The sequence below is a fragment of the Hippoglossus stenolepis genome, chromosome 14 (assembly GCF_022539355.2).
Source record: "Hippoglossus stenolepis isolate QCI-W04-F060 chromosome 14, HSTE1.2, whole genome shotgun sequence".
Classification (NCBI taxonomy): Eukaryota; Metazoa; Chordata; class Actinopteri; order Pleuronectiformes; family Pleuronectidae; genus Hippoglossus; species Hippoglossus stenolepis.
Window position 1 is genome coordinate 5,448,562 of NC_061496.1, and position 20,105 is coordinate 5,468,666.

Below are 20,105 nucleotides of genomic sequence, written 5' to 3' on the forward strand. Positions count from 1 at the left end.
CCGCACAGCTTCCTGCTTCGGCTCTGATCGTTGCCACAGGGCGTAAAATCCTCAGAAGCAGAACAATCTACGATGGATTCAGTTTCCTGGAGACACTGGGTTTAGATTCAAGAAGCAGGAACATCAGGATAAATGTGTGTGAGGATGTTGACAGTGGTCACTGCTCCTTTATGACCACTGCTGAGGAGCCCTCGAGGAAAACGCTTAACGGATACAACTGCTTTACTGAAGCTGCTCCGTAGACAACACATCACACTGTGGTTACACTGAGAAGCTCTCAGCTGTACACGCTACTGAGTGTGGAGCCTTTATTCTCAGCAGATCTACTCAAACAAAGGTCAAAAATAAGATACTACTAAATAATCCCAATAAAGTTAGTTATTGATTTTAGGCTGTGGAAATCAGGATCTTTCGATTGGTTCCCACTGTTCTTCCCAATTATCTGCCTTCATTGGACGCTACAATAGAAAGATAGAAGCATTCCAAAAGGGAAATTCAAATTCAAAAAGACAATACATTACAGTGCAGGAGAAGGACTATTGACGAGGAACTGTCGGTCGGTTCAGAAAAAACTTGCCTGATATGAGCGATGTATTTTATTTACAAATTCCCAAAGCAACACCATCATCCAACACATTTTCAGAGACGGTCAGTTTGAAATAAACGGGAATGTCAGGGTTAAGGTCGGGGGGGGTTTTCGACGACCGAAACAAAACATCACCCAAAACATTTCAGTCGACTCAGCTTTTGCTTCACCGCTGCTTTTCCCATAGGGTCCTCAGAAACGACTAATTCCCCTTGAACTCCTCTGAAAAGGTGAAGGTGGTGTGGTACAGTCACGGCTTGAACTGACCTCCGACAAAGAAACAAACCAGACAACGTTCAGCTCTACTTCCCTCAACTCTAACAAATGACATAATATCTTTCTGCCATCTGCGCCAGTTGGCAGTGCCAAAGCAAAGCTCCAGTTAATCCCGGCGGTGGGAGCACTGGGATTCTCAGAGATTGACCGAGTTTAACAACAGTCTGTGAGAAAACAGGAAGCTGGCCAAACAGTCAGCCTGTCACTCATCAAATCTGCCTCTCTCTCCAGCTGGCTCCTTTAACCCTGCAGCTCATCAGGTCTGCAGAAGAAGAAAAACCTCAACTTCAACATTAGCTTTTCACTTCCAGAAATGAAACTTCCTGAAAAAAAATAAAGAAAATAAAACCAAAAAAATAAAAAAGTAGAAGAAACTTTTCAAGCAAAAGTCTTGAAGAACATCTGGGATTGTATCTGTTGCCTGGAAACAGCAGCAGCCTTGGGGCCTTTTAGAAAACTTTTTCAAAACTTGATATCCTGCAATGAAGTGGACTACTTTCAGAAACGATGACAGCATCAATGGAAACAAGTGGAACTTTTTCAAAGCTTTTGTGCAAATGTTGTGTGTCTGTTGTATCTTGTGTTTCTGAGTTCATTGTTCTATTGTGTAAAATGTTAAAGAACCCTTGAATACTTTTCATAAATGAATTTCATTGTGTTTTCCTACATAAAGCTGTGCACCCTTGCACTCGGCCTTGGTTTGATTACAGAGGTGCGTTACATTGTTATTATAAAAGCAGTGAGCCACCAGAGGCCGGGCTTTACAAGTGATTTAAAATCAATATGAGAAGGGGTTCACTGTTTATGACCGATTACTGCTGGTGTTTTCTTTCTCTTTCTGCTGCTCCGTGTAATTTGCTGTATTTTACACGTTTATGACTTGAAGGCATAAAAGTAAACAGATTTCTGGATCCCGCATTCCAAACCAAAATTGAATGGGCACTTCCCAGGCCCACGGCCCATCCCTCCACCAAGGTTTTGCGGAAATCGGTTCTGCAGTTTTTGAGTAATCCTGTTAATAAATAAACCAACAAACGAACGAGCATAACCGACTATGGCACTAAGAAGAGGGCACAACTCTGCCAAGGGCCAACGGTCCCCTTACATTCAATCAATGCACCAAAACACTCATAGATATAAGTTCCCTAAATATACCTGATTTTTATTCCCTGGGAAAACAGTGAAAATGTTGAAAAAACACCTCACGATGTTAAAGAAAGTGATTTGGATCCACCACGAAATTTAATGGATCCTCCCTCGACCCTCGATCCACATCCTTCCACCAACTTTTATGGGAATCCATGGTGGGATGGATGAATTCTCACCACTCCTCGGTTTGGGCAAAATAAAATAAGATGACCCCCACTCCTATGAATACTCTATTATAAACGCAATGACTACGAAAGATAAATTAACTAATGTAAAAAGAATGTATAAAATCTCATTCTCCTGTCAATCAACTATAATTTGGGAAATTATTATTATTTTCAGAGATTTAATAAAAAAAAAAATTGTGCTTAAAATAGAGAAACTGGAGACTCATGTTTCATTGGTGCCTTTTCTCAAGAAACTCACGTGAGAAGTTGTCAAACGAGGAGTGGTCTATTTTACACCCTGTGTAACACGTTGTGGGCCAAACTCACTTCATGAGCCAGCTTTTGCCCACAGGTCTGTTTTCAGGCAGCTCAGATTTATTTGATTTTGCCCACAGGTCCTATTTTGGGCAGTTCTGGTTTAGAAAGCTGAACTTGGATCTGCTGTGAAACGTACGTCACACTACAATATATTTAGAGGTTTTTTGAGGATCAGGTTGTATCTCCTACATCAACACCTCGTACCTGTTCTGTGAGTTTAAGGCCAAAATATATCAGGATGCTCATAATATCTCAATAGTGCAAATCCCAGCTCTGCAAATGTGACACTCAGTAGAACTCAGACCTTCACCACGGCCCAACAGACCCATTACATCCAATCAAGCTGCAGCACATTGCACAATCAAATATTCCTGACTTTTTTTCCACCAAGACCCATGAAACGCTCCATTTTAAAATTGAATTTAGAAATTCCTGGATCGGTTCTTTTATCCAAAATATAAAGAGGTTGGTTCTTGGCCAATGTCCCATCCTCCCACCACGTTTCATGGAAATCTGTTCAGCAGCTTTAGTGTAATCCTGCTGACAAACAAACGGACAGAGGTGATTAAATAACCTCCTCAGCAGAGGGGACAGTGGCAGCAGACATGTTTGTTAAAACCACAACGTCCAAAGCTTAAAGCATCTTTTTGGTAAATGCACAGGACCCCAGGCCTGTGTGTGTGTGTGTGTGTGTGTGTGTGTGTGTGTGTGTGTGTGTGTGTGTGTGTGTGTGTGTGTGTTTCTAACTGTCACTGTCAATGACGGTCATGGAAAGCACAGACAAGAATGTGTGTGTCTCAGGGGAGGATGGTTGTTGAGGGAATGGTGTCATTAAAAGACACACCTACACACACACACACACACACACACACACAGACACACACTATTGCATCCCACTGACACAATATGAGTATGAGTTGGTTCCCTGCAGGTACCAGGATGTCATGCGGTGAACTGACAGTCTGGTGCAGAGCCAACAAAAAAAACAAAAAGAGTTGTGTCATTAAATCACTGAAGCCTCAGTAGTTGCTTCCTGTGAGGATGTTCATGAAGTCAACGTTGCCAGGCAACAAATACAATTCCAGCCAGTCACAGGATCTTTAGCCAAAGTCACTTGGCAACAGAAATGTTGCAGGGAGATGTAAAAAGACATAAATGAATAAATACATGAATAAATAAATGAAAAGGTTCAAAAGGCTCCAATGTTGTAGTGTCACTTTGGATTTTGAAGTGAAGCAGAAGTAATGGAGCCCATCTGAGTTCGAGTTGTTTCACCAGCAACACGTCGGAGAAATATTCAAAACCGAAGCTGGTATAGACGAATAAATCTGCCATGTGCCAAACTCAGCTACTTGACATGTGAAGACATGAGCAGATGAGTGAAGACATGAGAAGTTTACACGGATAAAACATGTCTTTGTCTTTTGTCCACTCCCCACGAGCTGGTAATATTTAGTTAATATTTAGTCTACATGTCCAATCTTTTCTATTGTTTCCTCTTGTGTATTTGTTGTGTTTTGCTTTTCAAAAATATTCAAAATCAAACAATAAACTGAGGTCGATCATTGTATCCAACACTGTTATGATATAACAAACCAAAACACACAAGAGCAACGCAAAACAACGCACAGCACAAGCTATGGTTCAGTAAATGGGCAGAATTGAATATTAAATATCAATGTGTATAAGGTTTCATCCAGAGATGCACACATGAACAGGAAGATGGTGCATGAACGATTTCTATAATTCATGGAGCCATGAATAAGTGATACGAGATCATAATGTGATTCACAGAGACACTAACTCAACTCCAATCACAGAAGTGAGGGCAGGGCCACACACACACACACACACACACACACACTGCAACGGCTTCCTCCAGCCTGATCATCTCTGAGTGCAAAGCACCTAAAGAAAAAGGAGAAATTCGAATTTCCTTGAACGCAGCACATCATCAAGTACCAATATAAAACGTGTCTTGTGTCTGTGTAACTGAATTCACTCTTTGTCTCCAACTCGTTTTACTGCAACACTTCAGCTCCACTGACTTTTTATTCAAACCTGAAACTAAAAGATGCCACAGAGAGTTTGGATATGAACCCATACGACAGCACAGACTCTGAGGAATCCAAAAAAATCAAAGACGCAATTTTTACTCACTTTTGTTTCCCATTTGCGGAAAGGAAACTAAACTGAACAGTATTAATAAAGAACATTTCTGTGAGGAAACACCAAAATTATGACAAACTCCATAGCCTGACAAGTTAACATTAGTAAATTTGCTTTGTTTTAGGAGCCGTTGGTGAGTGTGAGCACCACAATACTCCTTTAATGTGTTTAAATGCCTTAGGCGAGCATCAGTTTTAACAATATGTTATAACATCTTCAGAAGCCGACATATCACTGGTGTTCTCCACGGTGGGAAAAAACATTTCTTTTGTCAGAAATGTCCTTTGAGGAATAACATCTAAAAAAAAAGTCCCTAAATTTAGCAGCAAAGTCTGAAACAGCAGATCTGTAGTTTCACATCCCGCTGCAGGTGTAAAACGCCTGATTTAAAAAAAACATCTAGTCACATTTAAAATGGCTTCATACAGGAGCAACATCATATTTTAGATATTGAATAATGTGACAGTGATTATTGTCCTCAGCAAGTGTGAAGCTGCAATGATCCAAGAATACAACAACAATTGATCGGAGTAGACGAGAGCAGAGCAGAACAGTGGGCAGCGTTGTCCCACAGTCTTCTTCCTGCCAGTACGAAATGTCCATCGTTGCTATGGAAACACAGTTTCATGAATCACTGTGTTTCATTTTTTTCCTGTGGGTTATGAAGCCGTACTCGCGCACGGTGCCCACTGCTGTCTGCGTTGTAAGCCTTCAGATCCGTGAGGTATTAGGTGTGGAGTTGGAGTGTGCTCCCGCTGGGACGACTAATTGGCTGCACGGTCGGTTGGCTGGCCGAGCTGCGGGCTGAGCGGCCGGCGTGAGGAGAAAATACGCAGGATTACCTGTTAGGTAGGAGCCGGTGTTTAGACGACACGTTAAGCTCAAACTGTGCACGGCAGTGATGCTGTGTGCTGGGAACAGAGTGGGACGGGAAAGCAGCTCCAGCTCATTGTAGGACCTGACAGGACTTGTACCATCGACTGTGGGTTTTTGTAGAAGTGGCCCCACGCTAAAGGAGGGTCGGGCCAAATTCAGGACCATTTTACTTCTCAAAATCAAGAACACTTGTGTAGTATGAAAGGAACAGCGATTGGGTTAGTGAGCAGAATCCCACAATAACAGGCGGACAAACTTGTGGAACTGGGGCGACAGTATGAGTTGCTTGTATTTTTCCTTCATCATATTTTTTTCAGTGGAAAACATCAGACAAAGAAAAGCATCTAAACGGGCAGTCAATGTTTTATTTTATTCTGAAGTTACATCTGAACACGCAAGTTTTTGTCGGTTCCCAAGTCTCTGGAATCTCAAAACAGAAATCGTATGTGAGACGTGTGTGTTCCTGCATCTCGACTGCATCGTCTTGTGCGTTCTCCCGATTTAAACGATTGTAGATCAGGTACATCTGTCATTAGGTTCTCCCACTATTTGAAACTCAGATTTGAAACTCCTCTCGTGTGCAGCAGGCGTGAGGCTGGAGGCTGACAGGACTGACGATGTGTCAGAGGGACACAAATCATCAAGTTCATGTTCATGAGCCAAAGTGACGACTTTGCGTTGATGCTATTTTAAGATGTAACCTGCCAAGCAACCAGAAACTGTTTTCTTCCACTACACTTCCTGGTTTCTCCCTTTAACGTCCTCTCACTCTGCCTCTTTCTGAACATGACAGCTCATTCGGCCGCCATACTGCATTAGGCCGTATATGGCGTTTTGTGAATGGGTGTTGCTAGGCAACTGGAGTGCAGTAAAGTGTGACAACATGGTTCTTGTGTTTAGGATTATTAAGAATTAAGAGTTTTAAGCCTTGGAGCTGCAAAGGCTGATTACTGGTGAGAAGATGTGTCATTTTCAATAAGACACAGTTTTTATTTTGGCAGAAAACTGAAAAACTCACTGTCAGTGTTTCTCATCAGCAAAGCACCTTGATGTGCTGTGGTGTATCATCGTTGTGTCTCAATCTCAATATATGACAGTCACACTTTGCAAATGCATTAGGATGATTTGTACTTGTATCATATATGTGATTTATTCTTATTTTCAATCACACTATAATATAATCTCGAGGTGATATACCAACCAAGATAAAACAGGTGGTTTTATGGTTGTAGCTGATCAGTGTGTTTCTGTGTGTTCTCTGTTTTAAAAGAGTCCGTTCTAAATATAAAGCTGTGTGGTTAAAAACCTTAAAGTTTCAATTACTGACATAACTTCAGGAATAATCATAAATATACCAAAGTATTTTCAACAAGTCACCCTGTTTAATGTTAACTTTAATACTTACATAAATACAGACTAATGTAGGTGGAATCAAAGCTGAAGGACGGTGCTCGATCTCTCCAGATTTGCAATTTGGACACGTGATATGTTCGATATTAATAAAGTTTAAATAAACAGGCGACCGGCATTCATCAAGAAAAGTGATAATATCCATCATGACAACAGCGCTTTAACAGCAGCTGATTCTCCAGGTCGGGGTTCTGCGTACCGAGTCGAGCTTCACTGAACTTTGAATAAACAGGTGAACATCTCTCTGTGCAGCAGCAGCTTCAGGGTTCGTGGATTGAGCTTCAACCAGAATAACCACAGGCCAAACAAACAGGCAGCCACTGCACTGGTGGATTATAAATGTCGTGGTCAAAGGTCAATAAACTTGTCTTGTCATCCTTCTCTCTCTCTCTCTCTCTCTCTCTCTGATCCTCAGTTTCCTGCCTCGTTCGCCTCAGTTCTGTCTCCTCTGAGTTTTGTTCACTTTCCTTTCACTCATCTCTCTCTGTGCGTCGGGTAAACGCAGCAGAGAGCGAGGCGAGCTGTGATGTCAGCATGATGTCAGCCCCTCCACTCCCCTCGCTCCTCCTCTGTGTGTGTTCAACATCCACCATCTGCATGAGGAACTCGTAGATGAGTGGATGGACGAGTGGTGGAATTTCTGGATCTCTCTCTCTCACTTTACCTCACACATTCTGCCTCTCACTTCCATGCCTCCTCTCTTTCTCACTTGCGTCAGCACTTCTGCCTGCTGATGAATATATGAATGAGATTAAAACAGACACACACACACACACACACACACAAATACACACACTCGGGCACGTAGCATTCACCACACGAGACATAAACATTTTATCATTTCAGGGATGTGCGTGGTTATCTCAGCTGGTTTTATTAATTTAGAGTGAAATGAAATTGATGATGTTTACTCTGCATGGGAGAAACTTTAAATGAAAGCAGAGCACAGTGAAGAAATCGGCTTCCAGTCAAGAGACGGGATGTGTGAGTTCTCTGCTTTACATCAACCCACAACAAGTAAATATTGGATCTTAACAAGCAGCTTATTTTTCCTCAAGCAAGGATCCATCTCTGTTTACACTAATCGCTGTATATAACGCACACACACACACACACACAGGTTAAAGTGTAGTTGTGTGTTTCTCAGACCCAGAAGGTATAATTGGCCCTTAACTCCAGGACCCAGAGGGATGGATGAAGGATTAGAGATCAAGCCGGAAGGACGGGTGGAGGGAACAGATGCAAGATCCTGGAGAAGCTCTAAGAAACCAATCTATGGGAAAAGATAGCAGAGAAAACAGATGTAGAGAGAAAGACAGATGCTGCGAGGCTGAGACATACGAGTCGCTCTCAACCTTAAAGTTTTGCCCTCCCTCTTCCCTTCCCCTCTTTCTGTTTCTATATCTCTCTCTCTCTCCCTCCTCACTTGACTGTAGGCTCCCTGTTGCTATGGAGACCGCTCCTGCCATTGCCGAGGAAGAAAGCGATACCTGAGGAGAGCGAACGAAAGACGGCACAGGAGCCGATGCAGAGATGAAGATGAATAGAGAAGAAACAGATCGATACACTTCTATCTACATTCCTGACCATCGCAGTATGTATTCAATTCAAAAAATACCTCAATTGTCCGTCCAGGGACAATCTGAGGCGAGCGAGTCTGCAAACTACAGCTCACAATTTGATAATGCAACTTATTGATATTGTGCAGAAGTGCATTTGTCAAGGTAAACTGACCGTCTCTTGTTTGGCTTCTGTTCACTGCCTCTTGGAATTCAATCATTCATTACATGCAGGTGATATAAAGACAGGCGTCCTTGGTGGCAGAAGCTTAAAGCAATGATAGATATGTGAAAATGTTGTTTCACGCCACTGTGACTCAGAAATAAGAATATGAGTGATTATGCTTCGACTAAGCACATAATCACATTATCTTTGGAGAACGGCAACAATGGTAACTCCTTTCCCGCGTCCTTAATCAAATTATAACCACATGTGTAGGACTCATCAATGCTTTCCATTCTACACATCTCACTTCCAGTTACAATACCTAAGAAATTGCAATTTTACACAAACTTGGGCCAACCTGTCATTATGTAGCGTTCACAGTCAATATTCACACATCCCAGTTTTCTGACTGGTGATTCTAAAACCTCTGACCAAGCGGGGAACGGTGTGGAACCCGCTCAGAAGAGAACCCGCTCACGATCAGCTCGGCCACGTGTTCATTCATTGTCTCATTTACAAACCAAAGCATCCAACAGCTGTTTAACCACCCCCCCTCCTCCTCCTCTTTGCATGGCTCATTTCTCTCAGCTCAGACTCAAGCAAATGTCTCTCCGGGTCAATGGAGAAAACAATGCTATGGTTTCAACAGCGTTATTTACTCTCCCGCACATCAAGCAAGACTTCTGCAAACAGTATGTGGAGAGAAGAGCAGTGTGATACGACCCAAATCTCAAATTCAGATCATTTCATATACGGATAATAAATATAGATTGTGATGTAGAACGTTTTCTGTAAATACAGTGAATCTAAAATGACCACAGGCAGAAGTATGTTGCTATGACAGACATTATTTACTTCCATCTTGCCATACTGTCTTTTCCAATGTTTTCCAGACATTATGTTATGTTATCTTATGTTTTGAGCTCTCGATCATATACTTTTGTGACTCATTCGAAGACTCTTGATTCCGTTTGACGTGATTCTTTCACAGGTGATGAAAAGGTTTACTGGTGTTTGAGTCTGTTGTGCATGGGGAACCGTCTGTTGGATGATTTGCAAAGTTCAGATTCTGGTCTGCGTCTAGAACAGTGAGGCTGGAAAGCACTAGTCCACAGACGAGCCCTGTGCCAGACCTCAAAAGAAACATCACAGGATGCAGAACGTTTCAGTCAAAGGTTCTGGATCAGGAGGAAAGACTCCAACTGGTTCCCCCGAGATGTTCGGGACACATACCCAGGTCCGAGCAGCCTGTGGTGGGCCTGCCTGAGCAGAGGGTGTCTTGTGATTAAAAGGCCGAATCACCCGATGATGCTGAGGCACATAACTGATGATGTGTCCCTAACATCCTCGAGTGGTTGGCAACTCATCAGTGTCCAACTCATGTGGAAGAGACTTTGAAACGTAGAAAGAATATTCGCCATCTTGTCCTGTGTTCAAATGAAAATACCGAAACCGAATCCATGTGATAGACGTAGCCCCTACAAGTCCCCCTGTTCAGAACTACATTCACGTTCACTCTCCTCCATGTAGATTTGTGTTGCCTGCTTGCATCTGTAACATGTGGAAGAGCGGAAAGAGTCTAGAAGCGATATTCTGCACAACAAAATAAACAATAGAGCATAAACATGTTATATATCATGATATCAGATCATTCATGTGACGTCCAGAGAAGCAGGTTCCAGCCTCACACTGTGTAGTTCATCCAGTCCGTCTACAACCACGTGTCAATCATGAATCATTCCCAAGTTCTTTCACATCTCTGCTGCAGATTGAGGGGGATTTGCAAAATTCTTCCGTGACAGCTTGATTGACAACAGACGTCTCTGTCTCGGAATTAAAAACCCCAAATTGCTTTGTTAAGTGGATTAAAATGGGATTTTTCTCATTCGGATGTCCTTGTAATGTGGCCCCAGGAGTGAATCACACAGGAGCCGTGCACAAAAGCCATTTACTGCGTTCAGTTCTGCTCGGGCTGAAGCTTCGGTCCCGCGGGATTCATTTGCAATTACTACCAACTACTATGGATTTGCCCAACTGTTCGCTGCCGCTCCGCCGTCCTCCTCAGTGAGCAACTAAATGCAAATCACAAAAGAGTTGTTACAGCGAACGCCACTCACAGAGGAACTATTTAAAGACTCCTCTCCAAAAATACTAACTTTACAATCACACCCCTGCACCCCCCGCGCACTGCTTCACAAATCTCAAAATAGCAAGTTTCATATTATTGTTTTAAAAAACGTGTGCAGGAGAAATCTCAGCCACCCAGAGAACATTCCACCCTTTGTATTGTGTTAATTACCCCCCCCACTGGGTCTGTGGGGGGGGCTGAGAACAACATTGCTCCCATGAGACGAGGCGGTTGTACGCTTGTGTATTTTACTTTTTTGTGGCAACATAAACAAAAACCGGCACTGTGGCCAATTATATCATAGCCTGCAGATACAGCTGATTCCGCCCGGCTGGTTGGAATACACTGATATCAGTGAGCAAAGTTTACTTTGGCACCTTTAATTACTCTCCTCTGCCCAGGGTCTGTGCAAACTTAACTTTACGTTCTGCTGCATTTGATGCAAACAATTGAAATCACGTGAGAGGTTTCCTAACTCTAACTTACGGTTTTAGATGTAGCAGTAGCCAGGACTAAGATGAGGTATCATTCGATTTTTTTGTCCTAATAGAAAACGTCACAGGGGCCTCAACGGTGCCAGGACTGATACTTTTTTCTTTTAAAAAGTTTTAAATATACATAACTTGAACATTCAAATGTAAAAAAGGTGCAGAACTCTTTAAAATGTTACACACGAAAACCCATAATAAATTAAACCTAATACATCTACAATAATTTAACCCTAAATAACAGTTTCAGTGCTTCATACAGTAAAATACTCCAGCTCCGAACTCCGCCAACCCTGCCAGCTGACGACACGCGGTCATGCACACACAGAGCATCCCTCTGATTTCTAATGTACCCAGTAACCACTCTAATCTCCATGTGTAAATACAGAGCTAGAGCCAGGAGGTGGTGGTGAAATATGAAGACACGGAGGCAGGGGACACAGTTACAGCCAACTGAAAATTGAAAATTAAGCCTAGCAACTCCTCTCACCTTCCATTTATGCTGCATCTCCCTCTGCAAATATCAATTTGGTTGAATGCAGTGTCACGATTTCTTGATTAAAAAAGGTTTAATCTCGACGCTCGTGCGCATCGTCTCCAGAGAGAGCGTGGGATGAGATACGGTGAACACAGCTCTTTGCATCGGCCTCTGTTTGGGCATGATGTTAGCAAACCTGGCAACGCAGCACTGACGTCATAATGACATCTGACTCCATTAAATAACAAAAATGTTCATTTTTACGTCTAAAGTATTTTCCAAAACACTTTCTATGACCTACTCCTTTAATGTGATGTTCTTTCACATTACATGAGGCGTCAGACAGAGAATCTAAATTGTAAATAACGAGGTTGAAAGAAAAAGGTAATAAAGAGAATAATGTACGATGTGAAGAAACACTGGACTGTTTGTGACCTCGTTCAACTTTTTCAGAACGAAATGTACATTTCTCCAGAGAGTTTATGTTTCTTGGAGGTTCAAGATTTCTTCTTTATCTTCCATCTCTTATAATTGCCTCGACCAAACCCACGTGGGAGCTGACGTGGCCGGAGAAGAGTGGATCCACTGATTGTGTGACTCCACGGCTCGCTGCAGCTCCGTAGACGGGTCTGAGATGCCACCTAGTGATTCTGATAGGACCACCCCACGCAAACGGCTCCCTCCTTTTCCCTGACTCAGCGAACGAGGATACGGGGACGAGTAGGACCGGTCTCCATGGCAACAGCAGATAGACAGAGAGAGAGCGAGAGAGAGAGAGAGAGACGTGAAGAGAGAGGGAATACAATGAGGCTGCTACACTTACATTCGACAGGCACATACACAACCACACAAAAATAAACGAATAAACACACAAAGGTTTGTGCAGCTATGCTTGATAGGACTTTGCATTGACTTCCATTTATTGTCCAAAACCGTATCCCTGATCTTAACTGTGATCTTAACCATAACTAAACTAAACCACAACTTACATCATACCACTAACTTCAGAGATGACGTTTTGACGGGTACACACACACACACACACACACACACACTAATGAAAGCACACTGTACGTGTCCAGCGATGTTGAATTTAAAGTTGAAAATTTATTCCAGTTCAAAAACTTCGAGAATGTTTCTAAACTTCTGTTTCACTGAATCTCAGTTTTTTAAAATTGTGATTTCATTCATTTAGTTTTTTTACATATCTCTGTTTCTCAAAGCAGAATCCAGTTAATGAACCTTTTACTTTTCCATGAACACAAAACTCATCTCATTTCCTTTAAATCAAGGTTAATGTTTCCAACTTTTTTCTGTTGGTTCACAGAATTGCTGTTGTTTTCACTACATTTACTGTCTGAACGTCAAAATTCCATTATATACTGCCTTTAAAAATTAGGCCAATTATGTCAATAAACTACATCGAGCACAGTCTGAGACAATCCCACAGGACAATACTCCACATTTTATAGATCTATAAAAATGACTGTTTCGAGTCCACATCTCTCAGTGATTATACAAAATTATGATAATTACAGTAAGTGTGAATTTGCTGCCTATATTGAATGAAAAGCCGAGTTTCCATTCAAAGTGAATGAGCGAGGACGGATGGTGATTTCAGACGAAACCAGAAACTACAAAGTCACTGACTTTAAAGTTGCTCACGCTGCCTCATCGCTCTGCACATCAGTGAACTGAGCGTTATGGGATGTATTTATCCAAGCAGCGGTCAACACATATATTTTACCTCGGGCACAACAGTGTTCAGGGTCCATCGGCTTCCTGAAAGTGCTCCTCTGTCTCCTCGAGTGCAGTTTGAGCCTCACACCAGCAGCTCCTCACGCTGTCTCACGGACACTGAAGTGGGTCAGACAGCGGTCATGGTGCAGCTGTAACTCCTGCACCAACAAAAACTCTCCACGTCCTCGCCTGCTCCTCAGTATGCGCCACACATTTCCACTTCTCCTGCTTCACTTCAGCAGAATCAGCAGCAGATCATTATCGCGTGATGCTGACTCCGGGTTTTTTAGCAGAGAATTCTTTTAGAAACTCTAATTTGCATGATCGCATTTGATGTGAAAATGTTGTAGGTGTCGCCTTGAATTCACTTTGGAAGAATGTCCCACTTCCTGTCATTTACTCGTGTTGTTGCTGATGTGTAAAGACCTTTGAACTCTGTATATTCGTTCCATTAATTAATTACTAATATAAGTGAGGTGGAAATACAAATTGGTGATAGGCAAACATAGCCACAATATCACACTGCAGTAAATCACCTCGCTTACAAGACAAATACATTCACAGACTAATAATAAAGCCAAGGGCTGGATTAATGAAATCCCTGCATGTGTCTGTACAACAAAACAAACGAGAGAATAAACGACAAAGATAGGTTGATTAGAAACGTATTGGCGATGTGTCAACAACAAACTGGGAGGAAATACGTTCATGAACGTGAGCGTAACCGAGAACCCACAAATCTGAAAATAATATACGGGGAGGGGGGGGGGGACATATTAACTGTCAAATAGATAAGAATAACTTTTGTATTGCATTTTTTCAAATGAATGTTAATGTCAGAAAAACTAGATGCCAAAGGAAAAATGCGATCACAAAAGACGTTAAATGTTTCATCGCACAGAAAAGACCAAAGAAATGTACTTTCAAAGAAATTTAGAAGAATTAGTTTGAGTAGAAAGTGGAAAATTTAATCAGTTAAAATCGTCCTCATATCAGAAAAAAACTAAACACTACGAGAGAACAACCTCAAATCCCTGGAGGAAGTTTAAAGTTGATGAGAAACGCGTCGATGACCTTTAAACAACAAACGTTGTCGTTGTTAGGAGACGGGGTCGAACCTCCATTGAACTGAATGTCAAGAAGCATCTCTCTGCAGAGCTTTGCATCTAAATGCAGTGCGAGTGCAGACGAGCCTCGGATGAGATGAAGCTTGTTCCTTCACCTCTGACCTTTTCGAAAACTGGACTTGACATTTTATTCTGCACACGACTGTTTTTTTTCACTTTTCATGTGTCCGAGTGCAACACTTCCTCCCATTTCATCCTCTTTCCTCTGCATCTAATATTAATGTCAAACTGCCCTTGTTTACATTATCATCTTCGACCCTAACTCACACACTTCCTCCTCCTCCATCCTCCCTCTCCTCCTCAGAGAAGCTGCTGATGGCGACTAACCACGTCTCCTCGTTTCCTACCTGTGCTGTGGGCCAATGAGGATTCAGATGCCGGTGTAGGAGGCGGTGGTCCTGCGGTCAGTCGCCCTGGAGATCAGTGATGGGTGGAGCTTATATCCCCGGGGCACGGCCTGTGGTTGGTCAGGTTCATCTCTCCTTGGAACCCCCCGCCCACTGGGCCCTTTGCAAGGCCTTATGGGTAATACCACGCTCTGCTGAACATGTTCCTGCCTGGTTTGTTGTTCGTCAGCAGCAGTTGTCTTGTTGGAACCGTTTTACTTCGTCGTCATATAGAGTTCCTGTGTGAGCAGACAGAAGAAGAGGTTTCTTAGTCAATGGATGGTTTAGGAGACATTTTCCGACATGAACTTTGAAAAATGTCCAGAAAACTTCAGACATTTTCCGGAGGTTGTCTCACATATAAAGATCGCAGGAGGAGACTGTCCAGAACATTCAGGTGAGGGTTGATGTACAATAGGCAGGACGCTGCCAAAGTCATGTGTTTGAAGCACATCGACAACAGCGCCGGCCCATTTCACCATCATTGTGTCATTCCGAGTTGAAAGACACACACAAAGATTCGTCAGCCTCTTGCCACCACTTCTTCATTTGGAGATATTTGTATTCCTTTTGTTATTTTTCCAGTTTTGTGTTTTACTCGGTGACCGGCAGGAAAAGTTCCAGAAAACCTTAAATCTAATATTTCTGTAATATCAGTGGATGGAAATGTGGAATTTAAATTTCCTCTGACAAAAGTTTCTTTAAATTTAGTTACAAAAACTGTCGCAGCATCTGAAAATGTTTATTGCAATTGTCTTTAATGACTACAACACAACTACAGTAATTATTCATAATAATATTAACTCTATAAATATAATATTTTTTTATTTGAATACAGGTAGATCTCACTTTTGTTATCATGGTATAAATGCATCGATTTTCATTCTTAATATTCACTCTGACCACCAGCGTACTCTTCATGCTGATAACTACATTAAGTTACTTCTCTAAAAACATAAATAAAACCTTTGTGCTGATACCAAACCCTTTTCCCTTGTCACCTACAATAAAATCTGACTGTCTCTGTTTTCTTTTAACACAATTGAGCTAAAATGTGCATAAAACCTCAGTGTAACGATGCTTTGTCACATCAGTGTGACAACAAAGTGACTGTTATGTCTCGACGACAGCAGTTTTCAGTAAAGAGTGAAACGACGGGTTATAAATACTGACGACTTCCTGCTCCTGTGATTCCTTTCATCAGTGCTCAGCCTGGAACACAGAGTTGTGTCTCTGACAGTGATCCCTGCAAATCAAAGGCTTTGTCCATTTGAAATCAATCTGAACAAACTATAATAAATACAATCGATGTCAACTCCACCCATTAGTGGACGACCACTCCCAGTTTGAATAACTGAATAATCACAACAGTGTTTTCTGCTATTTGTTGCCATTTATATTTTCCAATATCAAAAGTTCATGGTGACAATTATTTTTACACACAACCTGTACATGTCATCATCTCTTACAGAAGAAAAGATATATATAAAGGTGGGAAGAGGGGGGGACTGGGATCAAACCGCCGACCTTCCGGTTAGCGGACGACCCGCTCGCTAAGTAAGAACCAACAATGGGACAAACAGTGGCAGCCACCTGCATGTGTTAGTTTGTCCAACTAATCTAAATGACATCCAATAATGTGGCGGGGATGCTCGTCACCATGGCGACGCATGGTGAGTCATTGTGAGGTTCGTTACGGAGACAAAGGCCTGTGTCGAATTTCTGATTATGATTAGAGACAGTGTTAGCCTAGATACCAGCGCTCGTACACAGACGTAATAGTGTATATAAATATACACTATTATATAGAGGCAGCATATTCTCTGCTTAATCTGAAGAGAACCTTATAGCCGCTCCTCTCCGCTGTATAATTCCAGGCTTGTCAGTCATTCTTACCATTTCGACATAAAGCAGCTCGCCGGTATAGAATTGCATCGTGTATAATCTCTCCCTTTCGTGGTTTCTCTGGGGGGTTTTGTCATTATTTGTCGTTGCATTGTGTTGTTGCTGTAGAAGGTTGTGGTCCGTGAGCTTTAAACTTCCAACTAAAACTTTTAAACTCATGCTGGAGACACTTAGGATGATAAAGCATTAAATCCTAATCCCTGGAAATCTCTCACACGTGACTGTAGGCACTGTGTAGGAAAACATAAACGCCTTGTTGATGAACTACAGGAGCAAATAACCACGTGTGAGAAAAGAACGTTGTTTTTCAAATTTATTTATACATTAATTCTTGAATTTTAGGGAATTTTTCGCCACTTGGGGGCAGTGGAAACTATTTGTGATTACACTGATATGTCAGCTTTTAAGTGAAAAAGGAGAAAGTTGCTGGCAAACGGTTTCTTATCCACAGAATGACATGTAAATCCAATATGCGCTCTCTTTTCGCTCTGATTTGGGTCTCCACCACCTCGTTTGTGACAGATCTGGCTCTGTAGGAGATTAATGCTCCACTCTGTTTGCTATCGAGTCGCTAACTGTGTCTGTCTTCCATTTAGTGCTGAACAGTTTGTATAGAGGCGAGTTTTACCTCCTTCCTCTGCCTCTGTTTGTTAGTTAGCAAGATTCGGGAAAAACGAAACGGAAGGAACCAAAAACATTTTGCGGTTCTGCACTTTCTTTTACATTGTGGGATAGGGCGTTATTTAAAGGTTTGAATTCTCTGTGAATTTTGTGTGAATCTTGATGGAAAAAGTTGTAATGTTTAGGGGTTCGGTATCAATAAAAATCTGGATCAAGCAGATTTAAATGTGGTATATGGTATATTTTTTCGGCCGCTGTATGTTATTGAATAGAGCTTTAGGACCTAAGTGGCACAGACGTGCAGCTGAGAAACGTAACATGAGGCTCTGCAATTCGAGTTGGAGCTTTTGAGCTGAACACAACACTTTGGAACGGTGACTAAAATGAAACGGGATGTGCAGCGTCACAATGAGAAGAAACTATCTCATCAAACTGTGATTCCTAGAGATACCGGACGGGCTACAAGCCTTTAAAGGGGAATGTTTCACCCGTTCACGAGGTTAAATCAAAGACGGCATCTTGAACAATCTCTGCGGCTTCCCTCACAATCAATAAATAATTATTTGTGTATCTCTCCTCACGGACCGAAGAGTGAAGCAGATCACGTGACAGTCAGTGAACAGAAGGAAATGGTCCTCGCCTCAGTTCCTCTCTCCGTCCGTTCTGAGCGCTGCCTCTCCCCCCCGCCCGCCCACAGGCTGCTTCACCCTGTTCTTATCTGTCACGAAAAAACCAACCAGTGCCTCCTGTTGGATGAACAGCCGCAACTTCTCAAGGATTCGAAGGGGCGACGAAAATGGATTTCTTATGAGATAATCAAAAAGGTCAGGGCAGATAAAGATTTCTGCGAAAAAAGAAATTGCAGAGCTGAGTGTTTACTGTCTGTCTCGACTCTCCCTTGAACTCCTTCACTTCCATCTGTTTGTCCTCGCTCTCCAGCCCGTCCATCCTGGCACACGGAGCGGGAGCGAAGGGTGAATTAATAAAGGAGTGAAACTGGAGCACAACTCCCCGAGGTCCGACTTTTCTGGGACGCTCACACAGAGGAAGACGCACACACACACACACACACACACACACACACACACACACTTGTTAGGCCTACATGTGCAAAAAGCCACATGCATTGTGCTCGTGCATTACTGGGGTGACGAGGTGGTGAAGGTGGGAGACACCGAGGGGAGAACAATCCAAACGTCCCATCATCTGCATGCTCCTGTCTTAGGGTGGGAGGGACGAGAGGGGGAGAGTGACGAAGAAGAAAGGGAGGAAGAGGAGGAGGGAGGGCAGAAGCCACGTGAGGAAGGATGCACGGAGAGTGTCGCCCAAGGCGGTGAAACCCACATTGGTCCCATACATCCTGTGATTCCTTCTCTCCTTGTCTCCATCTTTCCTTTATTCCCTTAATCTCCTCTTTCCATCTTCTTTCTCTCATTCCTTTACACTCTCCTCATCTCTCTTTTTCAAGTACATTTGTGCGTGTATATTAGTTTAACAACATAATGGCACCACAAAAGTAAAGCCAAAGTGTCTTTATCGCCCTCTGGTGGCTGGCTGCAATATAGGTCATAAATCCCACCTCCTCCATGTTAATATATGGACCAAACTATGTCAAATAAATTTTTCTTAAGATGTTTTTTGTCGTTTTAGGTAGTTCTTATCCCACTGATGTTTGTTCACATGCTCATTTTTTAAGAGAAGTTTGTTTTTTATTATTGGATGCAATAAAAATGGTGAGAAACATCATGATTGACAGCTGAGGCTGACTCGTGATTGGTCGACGTTCGTATCTCGGCTATTTTGGCTTCTTTTTTAGATACTAGGAAAACGTTATCATCGGGCATGTGAGGTTTTAAAGTATAAAAACACAAAAAACAAAACTTCCCCAAGAAACATCATCAAAAATCAAATTGGACCAAAGTTTTACACTCTGCAAAAAATCAGAGGCCATTAAATATTTGTTGCTTTACATTCAGTAAGAAAAGTATTGTTTATTAATGGGGTTTGTTAATAATCAAGCCTCCTTCAGCGAGGGGGGGAAAGAAAAAGTCCCTCAGGAGTTTCATTGTGATTCAGAGCGCTGTAGTGGGCACAGCGAGCCAGGCACTGGGGATCAAGCCAGCGACTCTTCATCTACACACTAGATTTTCTGAGAGAGCTGCCAGCCAGCGAGCTTTTCCTCCCCCTGCTCCATCCATCTCTCCTTCCTCTGTCTGTCACTCTGTTTTCATCTCCTTCATCTTCCTCCCCACAATATGCTGAGTGAAACAAGGACGGAAGGAGAAGAAGAAAGGAGCGGATGAATGGAATTAACCGAGCGAATCAGAACTAAATGAATGCACGAATCAGTGGATGATTACGAGAGCGAAACAAAAGTTACAATTCCTCTTTATCTCTGAGATTGTGTGAGTCACCGGGAAATGACAGGTTCATAAAACACGTATTCAAAAAGCATCTTTTGTGACGTACAAATGTATAAAAATTAAACAAATCAACAAACCTGAGTGACTCTGGGGATATATGGAATAAAAATAGATCAAGGTCACAGGAGGAAGA